This window comes from Eubalaena glacialis, chromosome 14 (genome assembly GCF_028564815.1).
Source record: "Eubalaena glacialis isolate mEubGla1 chromosome 14, mEubGla1.1.hap2.+ XY, whole genome shotgun sequence".
Taxonomy (NCBI): domain Eukaryota; kingdom Metazoa; phylum Chordata; class Mammalia; order Artiodactyla; family Balaenidae; genus Eubalaena; species Eubalaena glacialis.
Genome location: NC_083729.1, coordinates 31,749,697 through 31,764,645, shown reverse-complemented (window position 1 = coordinate 31,764,645; position 14,949 = coordinate 31,749,697). Strand labels below are relative to the sequence as shown.

General features: G+C 38.9%; 1 protein-coding gene across 2 annotated transcripts in view; it reads right to left on the bottom strand.

The window, feature by feature from the left end:
• GALM (galactose mutarotase) overlaps window positions 1-14,949 on the bottom strand; it is a 103,367-nt gene that overhangs the window by 83,135 nt on the left and 5,283 nt on the right. The window lies entirely within an intron of this gene.

The window sequence follows — 14,949 nt, the reverse complement described above, 5'->3', positions numbered from 1 at the left end:
TAAGATACCTGGATTAGGTTCCTTACAGGAAAGAAGAGCTCTATTATAAGGGGGAGGAACCAGACTGTTGAAAACAAGATATGTCCCTTAGAGGTTCATTTGCCGCTGATGGAGTAGAATCTTATCCTGTGTGCTAGCCAGTGTGGTCCCTACAGAGATTACATCATTTGATATAAAACGTTCCAAGCTTTTAGAATAAATATGGAATTAACTTGTTCTGAGTAATATTAAGTAAATTTTAATTTAGTGTGACAATCACAGTACCTGCAGAAATGATGCGATAGCCTCATTCTTTAGGCTTCATAAGTATGAGCTTAAAAAATTGGTAGCTGTGAACATGGAGACCATGGCAGTGGCTAACAGTGGAGGAATAATTTTAGAGTAGGGGATGTGCCCCTATTGGCTTGACAATGCTCAGACTTCTCCAACCTAGCCTTCATCTTAATGCTCTTCTTTGGGGACTTCCCTGGTGGCGCAGTGGTTAAGAATCCTCCTGCCAATGCAGGGGACACAGGTTCGAGCCCTGGTCCGGGAAGATCCCACATGCCACGGAGCAACTTAGCCCATGAGCCACAACTACTGAGCCTGCGCTCTAGAGCCTGCGAGCCAAAACTACTGAAGCCCACGCTCCTAGAGCCCATGCTCTGCAACAAAGAGAAGCCACTGCGATGAGAAGCCCGCACACTGCAATGAAGAGTAGCCCCCGCTCGCCGCAACTAGAGAAAGTCCGCGCGCAGCAACGAAGACCCAATACGGTCAAAAATTAATTAATTAATTAATGAAAACCTTGAGGATATTAAAAAAAAAGCTCTTCTTTTTTTTTAAAAAAAAAAATTTATTTATTTATTTGGTCTTAGTTGCAGCAGGCGGGCTCCTTAGCTGCGGCTCCAGGACTCCTTAGTTGTGGCATGTGAATTCTTAGTTGTGGCATGCATGTGGTATCTAGTTCCCTGACCAGGGATCAAACCTGGGCCCCCTGCATTGGGAGCGTGGAGTCTTATCCACTGTGCCACCAGGGAGGTCCCTCAATGCTCTTCTTTATCAAGTTTTTAATCCAATTTTTTCCTGACTAGAAAAGAATACAATGGTTCTGTGTATGTAAATGATACTTAAAAATGGCCACCTATGAGAAAATAGAGTTTTACCTATCAGAAAATAGTCAACTTTTCTGAAATATTTATTTTATAAAGTGAGGACTACCTAGGAAATATAAAACTGGGAAATGGCAAGGTATTTTTTGTAAATCAGATATAGTTTGAATGTCCTCACACCTAGTTAGCCCTTGGGAACTGAAAAAGTCACATCAACAATACATGCACACCTAAAAGACTTCAATAACTTCCCCTCACAAAATCTTCACCAGTTAATTCGGGAGCTGTGAGTGGGTTTATTGCATGTGCTTAGGAACAAACCTGCTCGTGTTCCTGTGGTGGGCCAATGTCCTGGTAGAAGTCCTTTGTTCAAAATCTGTTTGAAGGAGGCACCAACCCTGTTGCTGGGACCTGCCAGGTAAATTCTGCTTTTCTGCTGCAGAATCCTACATAGCACTTGCTGTACTTGCTTTGCTCCACCCATTCGGAAATGAAGATGATGCCCCCAGCCCACCCTGTTCTTTATTACTTGGGTCTCAAAATAATACTGTACATGCCCAGTCTGACAAAATATCATGAGAAAGTTTCTTCAGTTTTGGATTCAGACTCTTCTTTGAGGGACCTAGTGGCTCAGGGTGGAGTAGAGGTGGAGGGGTGAGAGGCCACGCCTTCCACTCTACTCTTTCTAGATTCTTGTTCAGTTGACTCTCTTTTCCTTTCTTCCTCAGCTTTCAAATCCCCCAAGCCTCCAGGCATAACTCTCTAAGAGTCAACAGCCCTGTGTTTGTTTACAGATTCAAATATATGCCCCAGAACAGGAGAGGGTGTATGTCAACCATCGCCCTCTCTGACAAAGCGTAGGTCCACTGGATCACCTGCTTCTCAGATAGATTGCTTTTCAGAATAATGTCATTGAGACTTTTAAAAATAGCTTTTAATCATCTGTACTAATGGATCAGGGGACAGAATGGCTATATAAATTTTTTTTTTTTAATTTATTTATTTTTGGCTGTGTTGGGTCTTCGTTGCTGCGCGCGGGCTTTCTCTAGTTGCGGCGAGCGGGGGCTACCCTTCGTTGAGGTGCACGGGCTTCCTCATTGCAGTGGCTTCTCTCATTGCGGAGCACGGGCTCTAGGCGCGTGGGCTTCAGTAGTTGCGGCATGTGGGCTCAGTAGTTGTGGCTCACGGGCTCTAGAGCACAGGCTCAGTAGTTGTGGCACACGAGCTTAGTTGCTCCGCGGCATGTGGGATCTTCCCGGACCAGTGATCGAACCCGTGTGCCCTGCATTGGCAGGCGGATTCTCAACCGCTGCGCCACCGGGGAAGCCCTATAAATGTTGACAATGGTTTTATTCTTTCCTAATCCTACAGTGGTAGAGTAACCTACACTCTTCTTTGTCCTATATTCTATACTAGCCGTGTTACTCAGCACATGTTCATAACTGAAGTTCTATTTCTTGTGCTCACTTCGGTTAAATGAGAGAATGAACGCTGTAAAGTATTCTGCAAATGTTAGATGCTGTAATCCCTAATACATTTTTTACAAAATTGGGCATTGTCAAAATGTTTTCAGTAACTTTCCCATTGAAGCCAAACATACAGTAAGTTCTTACTCAAATCCAGTGATGGGGAATGGTCACGAAATAATTCTGAATTCATTTTTTTCTTGTATGAAGTTTCTTTCCTTTGAAATCAGTGGCAATTCTGAATGTGGGCTAAGTCCAAGAAGCATTCTGCAGAATAAGAATCACATCCAGTACTATGAGTCATCCTGTCCTTCTTCCTTATCTGAATCACATATCAATTTGGCTTTATGGGTTTTTAAAAAATGATTTTGTAACCATCTAAATAAAGTTTCTTTTTTTTTTTAAACTTTGGGTTTATTTATTTTATTTTTTTAATTTATGGCTGTGTTGGGTCTTCGTTTCTGTGCGAGGGCTTTCTCTAGTTGCGGCAAGTGGGGGCCACTCCTCATCGCCGTGCGCGGTCCTCTCACCATCGCGGCCTCTCCCGTTGCGGAGCACAGGCTCCAGACGCGCAGGCTCAGTAATTGTGGCCCACGGGCCCAGTTGCTCCGTGGCATGTGGGATCTTCCCAGACCAGGGCCCGAACCCGTGTCCCCTGCATTGGCAGGCAGATCCTCAGCCACTGCGCCACCAGGGAAGCCCCCTAAATAAAGTTTCTTTTGATGATATGCTTATAGTGGGGAGATTAAAATTATCTCTAATAATGAAATGTATAATCATCTTTAAAGATTAAAACTCCTTAGAAGAGTTTGTGAATCATAACAGTACTTAATTTTATTTTAACCCTTGTGGTTAGGGCTCCATGCTTCCACTGCAGGAGGCACGCGTTCGATCCCTGGTTGGGGAACTAAGGTCCCACACGTCGCACAGCGTGGCCAAAAAAGAGAAAAAAAAAAAGCCTTTAAAATTGTTTCCAAATTTCCTTCCAGCTTTGTCTATATGTGCATATATTTTATATAACTGTGATCACAGAACATACACTATACATGTAGTTCATCTAATAAGGATTCTCAACCAGGGGTGATTCCCACCCCCCACCAGACAGTTGGAAATGTCTGGAGACATTTTTGATTGTCCCTCCTAGGGGCAGGAGTGCACTACTGGCATCTTGTGGGTAGAAGACGAGAATGCTGCTAAACACACTACAATGTATAGCCCCCTCTCGAAAAAGAATTATCTAATCCAAAATGTCAACAGTGCCAAGATTAAGAAACCCTCGTACACACACATTTGTAGTATGCTTTTTAAAACTTTGTTAAATAATACATCCTTTTCTGTAACAAGATTCTTGTAATTATCCCTTACTTTATCTATTTGACAATCATAATTTATCTAATAATTTCCCCTCTCTCAGATATAGATAATGTTACGAACATCTTCATACATACAGCTTCTAAATTAGTTTGGATTAAACTTAAATTCTCATGAGTAAAATTACTTTGATAAATGGTATTATCATTTTATGGCTCAAACTTGGTATAGGGACCTTATAAACATTAACTTTGGCAAAACACATTCATTATTAATAGCTTATTAAAGAGAATTAAAGTTTGCCTTTAATCACTGTTTCTAATGCCATAACTTTGTAAGTGGGAAGTAATGGTGCTGGGGGAGGATTATGTCTGACAGTTTTAGCTTTTTGAATAGGCAATGTGATTTCAGGAGCAGAGGATATCTCTTTATCCATTTTTATGTTCCCCACTATTTTTTGAAATCTCACTTAAGTCTGTGTGTGTGGGGGGAAGGTAACCATGTGCCTTAGCCATCTTTAAAATATAAATACTGGGAATTCCCTGGCAGTCAAGTGGTTAAGACTCCGCGCTTCCACTGCAGGGGGCGTGGGTTCGATCCCTGGTTGGGGAACTAAGATCCTGCATGCCTCGCGGAGGGAAAAAAAAAAAAAAAAAAATATATATATATATATATATATATACACACACACACACACATATATACACACACACACACACACACACACACACAAACACTGACATGGACTCAGAGAGAGTTGCAACGGTGTTTTACTCATCTTCGTATCTTTAGTGCTCACTGCAGCATCAGGTTGCAAATGTACATTATAAACATTTGTTGAATGGACAGAGAGGGGTAGGAGTAGTAACACATGAAGTGACTGACTTTATTGGGGCAGATGATAGCATAGAAAGCTTCGTGTTCCCATAAAACCATTAGCATTCATGTTGTGATTGGTTCTTATAGTTATCATTATACTTAAAGATTTAAGAATTGTTGCTCTTGCTATCATACTCTGCTAGAAATATCTCCTAAGGGTGGTGGTAGAAGCCAAGATATTAAAGGTCTGGGAACAAACACATGGCTCTTTCTCTCAGCCAGGATGAAAAGCACTCTCTAGCAAGATAACATTGGTTTTTGTTTAATTTAACAGGGACACAAGGCATTAAAAATTAATGAATTGATTGATGAATTTTTAATAACTAGGGAATACATATACATGGCACAAAAGCTGAAAAGTATAAAAGAATATATCAAGTTTTTTTTCAAACTGGATTTCCAGCAATCTAGTTTCCCTCTCTAGAGGGACTAACATGGATATGCTAGGTATAGGCTAGAAACTGCCATAAACAACAGGTCCCCAAATAAGGCATACAAGCAAAATAGAAGTTCATCTCTCTCATGTAACAGTCTGGAAGTACATGGGGATGGCGCTGCTCCATAAAAATCATCCCAGGATCTGGTGCCTTCAATCTTGCTGTTCTGCTCTCCCTTTTAGTGTTGCACATGGTGGAAGCTAACTCAGTGCCACATCTGTACTCCAGGATCAGGAAGGGAAAGAAAGGTCATGGAAGTCAAACAATTTTTTTTTCAGCGAATGGTGCAGAAGTTGCCCCATAATTTCTACTTATATTCCATTGGCAAGAACTTTTTCATATGGCCATGCCAACTGCAAGGGAGGCTGGGGAATGACGTTTTTAGCTGGGTGGCTATGCCTAGCTGAAAATGCAGAAGAGAGCTGAATTTGTAGCTATGGGTGTCTATAAATAAGAATTCTTTCACAGCCTTGAAAGCATGGTCTCACTGAAAGAAGCCAGACACGACGGGCCACATATTGAATGATTCCATTTCTATGAAGTGACCCAAAGAGGTAAATCCATGGAGACAGAAAGCTGAGCAGTGGTGACCAGGGACTGGGGTGACAGGAATGAGGAATGACTGCTTATGGGGGGGTGGGATTATCTCTTGTGTTGATGAAAATGTTCTAAAATTGGTTCTGCTGTTGGTTGCACAAGCCTGTGAATATACTAAAAACCATTGAATTGCGTACTTTAAATGGGAGAATTGTGTGATATATTATCTCAGTAAAGTGGTTTATAAAAAAAAAAAAAGAATTCTTTCACAATGTGGCAATGGTGTCAACTGGATTATGAATCATTGAATCTGTCCCAGTAGTGAACTGTGAAGTCTGGCATGTCACGACTAGATCCCTCCAAAATACCGGGAGATAAAGTAAACAGCAATCAACAGAGACTTGATGATTCAATACAGTTCATTTCTAGATTGTCTCCTTTAACCCATTCTTCTCTTTCTTATATTTGAATCTCTAAGACTGGGGCATGATAGTCTAGAGGTAACTGGCAATCCAATCTTCCTTCTCCACTACAACACCTGGCAGAGTTAATCTTTTAAAGTGGTGAAGTAGGTGAAATTTATCTCTGGTGATCTTAGCTTTCCTTGCCCTCCTTCCCTTGGCATACAATACCCAAGGTGCCATGACCATTCAGAACCCCACACCATAGTACATTACAAGACTGCTCTCCATGTAAGGCTGTGGTTACAAAATTCTCTTCTTTGCTCACCTGACAATTACCCCCTTAGTATTGCACCTCCAGCTGGTTGATAGGATTGAGAAATGGGGGGTATAAAAGGGGTTTAAGGAGTGGTCGAAATGTTACCACTTGTGAAAAGAACTCAATTTGATTAGGTAGAACTGTTGCCTTACCTAGTTTAAAATGACTTGAGTTTGTCTTACTATTTGCAGGACAAAACCAAAAAAACAAAAACAAAAAAACCCAAAAAAACCAAAACCAAAAAAACCCCACAACCCTCCCAAACACACACACACATATATATATATACACACACACATCTATCTATCTATCTATCTATCTATCTATCTATCTATCTATCTATCTATTAAGATGTCTGAATTGTAGAGGTACACATTGGTATTTATGCAGAAACATTTCCAAATACCATTTTTGTAAATTTTCACTTCTTTTCTGCAAAAGCATTGCACTATGGAAACAATCAAGCAGACTGACTTTCTTCTCCCTTCCTATGGTCATTTTGGTGTCATTGGCAGAACAGCTGAAGCCATCTTAAGATTTGCTTTCAGACTGAGATAACATACTGTATTAGTACTTTCTTTTCTCACTGTACATCTTTATTACAAGATGTAAATCAACTATACTTCAATAAAAAAAAGAAAAAAATTTTATTACAAGAGTTGATTTGGTGATATGTAAGTTGATTATTCCTATTTTTAGTTCTCTTAATTTGTTGAAAGAATACTTAATATTTAAAAAAAAATCTGTGACTAATAAGAGATTCCAAAAAGAGCATATATACTGGCCAATACTTGACCAAGACTCAATAATGGACATATTTATTCAAACATTTATTCAAATGCTTCCCACATCACAGCACAGGTAGAAAATATTAATATTTGTATTGCACACTGATGTAAGCTGGAGCCATCTGGTCTGGAGGCTCTGCCTGCACCTGGCCTAACCTAACTGCCCCAAGGGTTGAAGAGAATCATTATCTCAGCATACTCCATTCATTGGGTAACCTGGTTGGAGAGGGCTTATAAAATGCTATTCAAAATGTGGTCTTCACATCAGCAGCATCAGCATCACCTGGGAGCTTGTTAGAAATGCAGAATCACAGGCTTTATTCCAATTTACTGAATCAGAATCTGCATTATCATAAGATTCCCAGGTGATTTATGTGCACATTAAAGTTTGAGAGTACTGATCTAGAAAATAGTGGGTAATACTACTAGATAGATGGGAGGCAAAATAGCCAATCATTAAAATGTTTTTTCCCTTGCAAGAAGTTGTGCTAAAATGGCCTGCCTGGGATCTGAGATTTGATCATATAACTTTTCTGTCATCATGGAGCTTTATATATATATAAATTATATATACATATATTACATATATGTATAATTTCAGTATTCTATAAATGTGCAGCACAAAATGTGTGGTCTACTTAAACCAAACATTCATTTTTTTTAGGTGAGTATGGAACATAAACAGGCTTGCACCTAACAGCCATTTCATCCTCCTTCAAGCTTCAAGTATGCTTCCTGTAGGGCAGAGGACTGGTAAGCCAAAAATCACATTCTCCAGACTCTGTTGCAGCTAGTCTTATGGAAGTATGTAGGTTTCAACAAACAAACACTTTCGTGTAAGATCTGGAAGTCTGTTTCTCTGATAGGCATAGTTGTGGAGGCAATTTTTTCTTCTGTATCAGAGATAACAGAGTTCTCATTGTTCAGTCATTAGCTTTGTGAACATCAAGAAGCATGGGTGGTGCATCCATTTTGCTGGTTCAGATTACAGTTGGTAAGGTGTGATTCTGGAGCTGGCTGTGGAAGTGGCAGCTTCTTGATTCTGGTAGCTTCCAGACAGTGGCTGTGGTGCCGTAGTTCTGAAGATGTCAGGTTCTCAATGAGGAAGAGCACAGCTCTTTTGGTATCTTAGTTCTGAGGTGTGGTTTTGAGAATTGTTCCATTAATATTCTCAATTATTCTCTTCAAGTGTATTAATACTTCCAGCTAAAACTAACTGGAGTATATTCTGTTCTCTGCAACTGAACTTTGACTGATATAGTCTGCTCAATCTGTTTTCAGGACCACTCATTTTTCATTGATTTATTCAGCAAATATTTATTGAAGGCCTTCTCTGAACAAGTGTTGAGATACATATTAAATATACATATATTTTTCAGATGTGTAAAACAATAGTTTTAGTTCACACAAATTATATGTAGCTTTAAAAATTATATTTCCAGCAAAGTAGTTCCATCCAAATAGAGCAGAAAAATTAAAAGTTCCATTTCCAATCTAATCACCATGGATAGTTCATATGTCCTCATTGGTATAATGAAAAGATGATGGGGGGACTTCCCTGATGGTGCAGTGGATAAGACTCTGCGGTCCCAATGCAGGGGGCCCAGGTTCGATCCCCGGTCAGGGAACTGGAGATCCCGCATGCATGCTGCAACTAAGAGTTCACATGCCACAACTAAGGAGCCCAGGAACCACAACTAAGGAGCCCGCCTGCAGCAAATAAGACCCCACGCAACCAAATAAATAAATAAATATTTTAAAAAAAGAAAGAAAAGATGATGAGAATTTAGGGACAAAAGATTAGTCTTTCCGAACTTCATCTAACAAATGGAGGCAGTAAGGATCTACCCTACCTCATAAGGTTTCTGTGAGAATCAAATGAGGCAAAGTATGTGAAGCTGCTTTGCACACAGTAAAGGGCTACACAGTGCTGGTTATTTACAATTAGTAATAATAGTAACTTAATCCTACAAAATTTTCAACATTGGATGCTATGATAGCACCTTTAAAGACAACTATTTTTCTTTGCCTAATTCTCAATTCAGTGCAAATTCTGATTTTCATATAAAGGTGTTCTTAAAGATAAATCAGAGAGTGACTACTCACTTTGGGAAAGGAATTTTCACTTTTGAAAAATATTCACAGTAGGAAATCTTTCATTAAATGTGCCTCTCTCACATTTAATACAATTGTTGATTTACAAATTTAAATAATACACATTTTGGTATACTCAGTGCACAAAATGAGCTATATTTGTTTAGTTGTTTGAAAAACAGAATTATATCTTACAAATGATCTCATTTCAAATATGGGTAAGGAGCAAATCAAATTACAGATCAGTCTTTGAGACACCTACATAGTCATAATTTGCCAAGTTCACATGCTTTATTTTATGCGCTTCTTTTTCTTGAGCTATGCAAAAGAGAAGCTTGATCTAGATCAAGAAGTGTCTAGTTAGTGCCTCCTATGTACCAGGCAGTGTTTTAGGTTTTGAAGACACCAAGATGAATGAGATACAGTCATCCCCTATGTTACAGTTCAGTCCAGCACTGTCCAAAGCAGCAGCCAATTGTACATGTGGCCATAGATCACAAGTGTGGCTAGTGTGACTCAGAAACTAAATTTTACATTTTATTTAATTTAAATTAATTTAAATAGCCATGTGTGACTAGTGGTCACCGTGTTGGAGAGCACAGGTCTAGGCCAAACCCAATAGGTGACTTGTGGTTACCGAAAAAAAAAAAAAAAAAAAAAATGTATGGGCAAGACCCTTTTCTTCTGTCTTAAAATAAAGGTGGCCTATTAATTTTCTGGTCTTAGGGGTGGGGGTGGGGAAAGTGCTGCAATGGTTTGGAAAAGTATATAGCAACAAGAGAAAGTTATACAATTTTGTTTAAAATCTGTTCTGTTTGATTAAAATATCCCCTAACATGTTTAGAATGAAAGACATTGCCAGGCCAAGAAAGCTAAAGACAACAAAGGTCAAAAAACTGAGGTCTAATTCCATCCAAAAACAACAGAATATACTTCCTTCTTAAGTGCTCATGGAACATTCTCCAGGATAGATCATATCTAGGGTCACAAATCAAGCCTTGGTAAATTTAAGAAAATTGAAATTGTATCAAGTATCTTTTCCAACCACAACACTATGAGACTAGATATCAGTTACAGGAAACAAACTGTAAAAAATACAAACACATGGAGGCTAAACAATACGCTACCAAATAACCAAGAGATCACTGAGAAATCAAAGAGGAATCAAAAAATACCTATAAACAAATGACAATGAAAACACGATGGCCCAAAACATGTGGGATGCAGCAAAAGCAGTTTTAAGAGGGAAGTTTATAGCAATACAATCCTACCTCAAGAAACAAGAAAAATCTCAAATAAAAAATCTAACCTTAACACCTAAAGGAACTAGAGAAAGAAGAACAAACAAAACCCAAAGTTAGTAGAAGAAAAGAAATCATAAAGATCAGAGCAGAAATAAATGAAATAGAAACAAAGAAAACAATAGTAAAGATCAACAACACTAAAAGCTGGTTCTTTGAGAAGATAAACAAAATTGATAAACCATTAGCCAGACTCAACAAGAAAAAAAGGGAGAAGACTCAAATCAACAGAATTAGAAATGAAAAAGGAGAAGTAACAACTGACACTGCAGAAATACAAAGGATCATGATAGATTACTACAAGCAATTATAAGCCAATAAAATGGACAACCTGGAAGATATGGACAATTTCTTAGAAAAGCACAACCTTCCGAGACTGAACCAGGAAGAAATAGAAAATATAAACAGACCAATTTCAAGCACTGAAATTGATACTGTGATTAAAAATCTTCCAACAGTATGCTGGTTAAAAGTAAAGCCAAGTTTATGGATGGATACTGTTGGTTCTGGCATTACCAGTGGGAATGACAAAAGAAAGTCACATAAGAGAACAGTGGCTGACAAGAACCCTTTCCCTCAGATGGTAATGAATGTAGCCCTAAAGAAAACAGGTGAAAGGTTTTAATGTTATCTCACTAAAATTTTTGTTTGAAAATGATGGAAAATTTGAATAGAAAATGGCTTCACAAAGAGGATTAGAGACGCATTAAATTAAGTCATTTGGAAAAAAAAAAAAAAAAATCTTCCAACAAACAAAAGCTCAGGACCAGATGGATTCACAGGCAAATTCTATCAAACATTTAGAGAAGAGCTAACACCTATCCTTCTCAAACTCTTCCAAAATACAGCAGAGGGAGGAACACTCCCAAACTCATTCTATGAGGCCACCATCACCCAGATACCAAAACCAGACAAAGATGTCACAAAAAAAGAAAACTACAGGCCAATATCACTGATGAACACAGATGTGAAAATCCTCAACAAAATACTAGCAAACAGAATCCAGTAGCACATTAAAAGGATCATGCACCATGATCAAGTGGGGTTTATCCCAGGAATGCAAGGATTCTTCAATATATGCATATCAATCAATGTGATAACCATATTAACAAATTGAAGGATAAAAACCATATATCATCTCAATAGGTGCAGAAAAAGCTTTTGACAAAATTCAACACCCATTTATGATAAAAACTCTCCAGAAAGTAGGCATAGAGGGAACTTACCTCAACATAATAAAGGCCATATATGACAAACCCTTAGCCAACATTGTTCTCAATGGTGAAAAACTGAAACCATTTCCACTAAGATCAGGAACAAGACAAGGTTGCCCACTCTCACCACTATTATTCAACATAGTTTTGGAAGTTTTAGCCACAGCAATCAGAAACGAAAATGAAATAAAAGGAATCCAAATCGGAAAAGAAGAAGTAAAACTGTCACTGTTTGCAGATGACATGATACTATACATAAAGAATCCTAAAGATGCTACCAGAAAACTGTTAGAGCTAATCAATGAATTTGGTAAAGTAGCAGGATACAAAATTAATGCACAGAAATCTCTTGCATTCCTATACACTAATGATGAATCATCTGAAAGAGAAATTAAGGAAACACTCACGTTTACCATTGCAACAAAAAGAATAAAATACCTAGGAATAAACCTACCTAAGGAGACAAAAGACCTGTATGCAAAAACTATAAGACACTGATGACAGAAATTAAATATGAAACAAACAGATGGAGAGATATACCATGTTCTTGGATTGGAAGAATCAATATTGTGAAAATAACTATACTACCCAAAGCAATCTACAGATTCCATGCAATCCCTATCAAACTACCAATGGCATTTTTCACAGAACTAGAACAAAATATTTTGCAATTTGTATGGAAACACAGAAGACCCCGAATAGCCAAAGCAATCTTGAGAAAGAAAAATGGAGCTGGAGGAAACAGGCTCCTGGACTTCAGACTATACTACAAAGCTACAGTAACCAAGACAGTATGGTACTGGCACAAAAACAGAAATATAGATCAATGGAACAGGATAGAAAGCCCAGAGATAAACCCACGCACATATGGTCACCTTATCTTTGATAAAGGAGGCAAGAGTATACAATGGAGAAAAGACAGCCTCTTCAATAAGTGGTGCTGGGAAAACTGGACAGCTACATGTAAAAGAATGAAATTAGAACACTCCCTAACACCGTACACAAAAATAAACTCAAAATGGATCAAAGACCTAAATGTAAGACCAGACGCTATAAAACTCTCAAAGGAAAACACAGGCAGAACACTCTATGACATACATCACAGCAAGATCCTTTTTGACCCACCTCCTAGAGTAATGGAAATAAAAACAAACAAATGGGACCTAATGAAACTTAAAAGCTTTTGCACAGCAAAGGAAACCATAAACAAGACAAAAAGACAGGGCTTCCCTGGTGGCGCAGTGGTTGAGAATCTGCCTGCCAATGCAGGGGACACGGGTTCGAGCCCCGGTCTGGGAAGATCCCATATGCCGCGGAGCAACTAGGCCCGTGAGCCACAATTGCTGAGCCTGCGCGTCTGGAGCCTGTGCTCCGCAACAAGAGAGGCCGCGATGATGAGAGGCCCGCGCACCGCGATGAAGAGTGGCCCCCACTTGCCGCAACTAGAGAAAGCCCTCGCACAGAAACGAAGACCCAACACACCCATAAATAATAAATAAATTAATTAAAAAAAAAAATCACCCACATGGCAAGAAGGGAAATATCAAGTCCCCATGACATTCCTTAAGGAAATCATTAAAAAAAAAAAAAGACAAAAAGACAACCTGCAGAATGGGAGAAAATATTCGCAAATGAAGCAACTGACAAAGGATTAATCTCCCAAATATACAAGCAGCTCATGCAGTTCAATATCAAAAATACAAACAACCCAATCCAAAAATGGGCAGAAGACCTAAATAGACATTTCTCCAAAGAAGATATACAGATTGCCAACAAACACATGAAAGGATGCTCAACATCACTAATCATTAGAGAAATGCAAATCAAAACTACAATGAGGTATCATCTCGCACCAGTCAGAATGGCCATCATCAAAAAATCTACAAACAATAAATGCTGGAGAGGGTGTGGAGAAAAGGGAACCCTCTTGCACTGTTGGTGGGAATGTAAATTGATACCGCCACTATGGAGAACAGTATGGAGGTTCCTTAAAAAACTAAAAATAGAACTACCATACGACCCAGTAATCCCACTACTGGGCATATCCCCTGAGAAAACCATAATTCAAAAAGAGTCATGTACCACAATGTTCACTGTAGCACTATTTACAATAGCCAGGACATGGAAGCAACCTAAGTGTCCATCGACAGATGAATGGATAAAGAAGACATGGTACATATATACAATGGGATATTACTCAGTCATAAAAAGAAATGAAATTGAGTTATTTGTCGTGAGGTGGATGGACCTAGAGTCTGACATACAGAGTGAAGTAAGTCAGAAAGAGAAAAACATATACCGTATGCTAACACATATATACGGAATCTAAAAAAAAAAATGGTTCTGTAGAACCTAGGGGCAGGACACGAATAAAGACACAAACGTAGAGAATGGACCTGAGGACACGGGAAGGGGGAAGGGTAAGCTGGGAAGAAGTGAGAGAGTGGCATTGATATATATACATTACCAAATGTAAAATAGATAGCTAGTGGGAAGCAGCCGCATGGCACAGGGAGATCAGCTTGGTGCTTTGTGGCCACCTAGAGGGGTGGAATAGGGAGGGTGGGAGGGAGACGCAAGAGGGAGGGGATATGGGGATATATGTATACGTACAGCTGATTCACTTCGTTATACAGCAGAAACTAATACAACAATGTAAAGCAATTATACTCCAATAAAGATGTTAAAAATAATAATAATAATTGTGGGGAAAAAAAACAACTGAGGTCTAAAAAACCTAGTTTAGGGACTTCCCTGGCAGTCCAGTGGTTAAGACTCTGAGGTTCCACTGCAGGGGGCAAGGGTTCGATCCCTAGTCTGGGAAATAAGGTCCCACATGCCACATGGCGCGGCCAAAAATTTTTTTTTAATTTTAAAAATAAAAAATAAAACCCCTGGTTTACGTGTTATCGTTAGCATTCCTTGTCATTTTTATACTGGTCTCAACATCAACGATCAGGAAAGGATGAGGTTATTAATGACTTGAAACTTCCTTGATGGGGTGGGGTGGGCCATATCCAAGATATTTTTTTACTCAAATTTAAAAAGAAAAGAAGAACTGAGAGCTCATACTTAACAAAAAGGTATTACATGCTACTGATCACTTAAAAT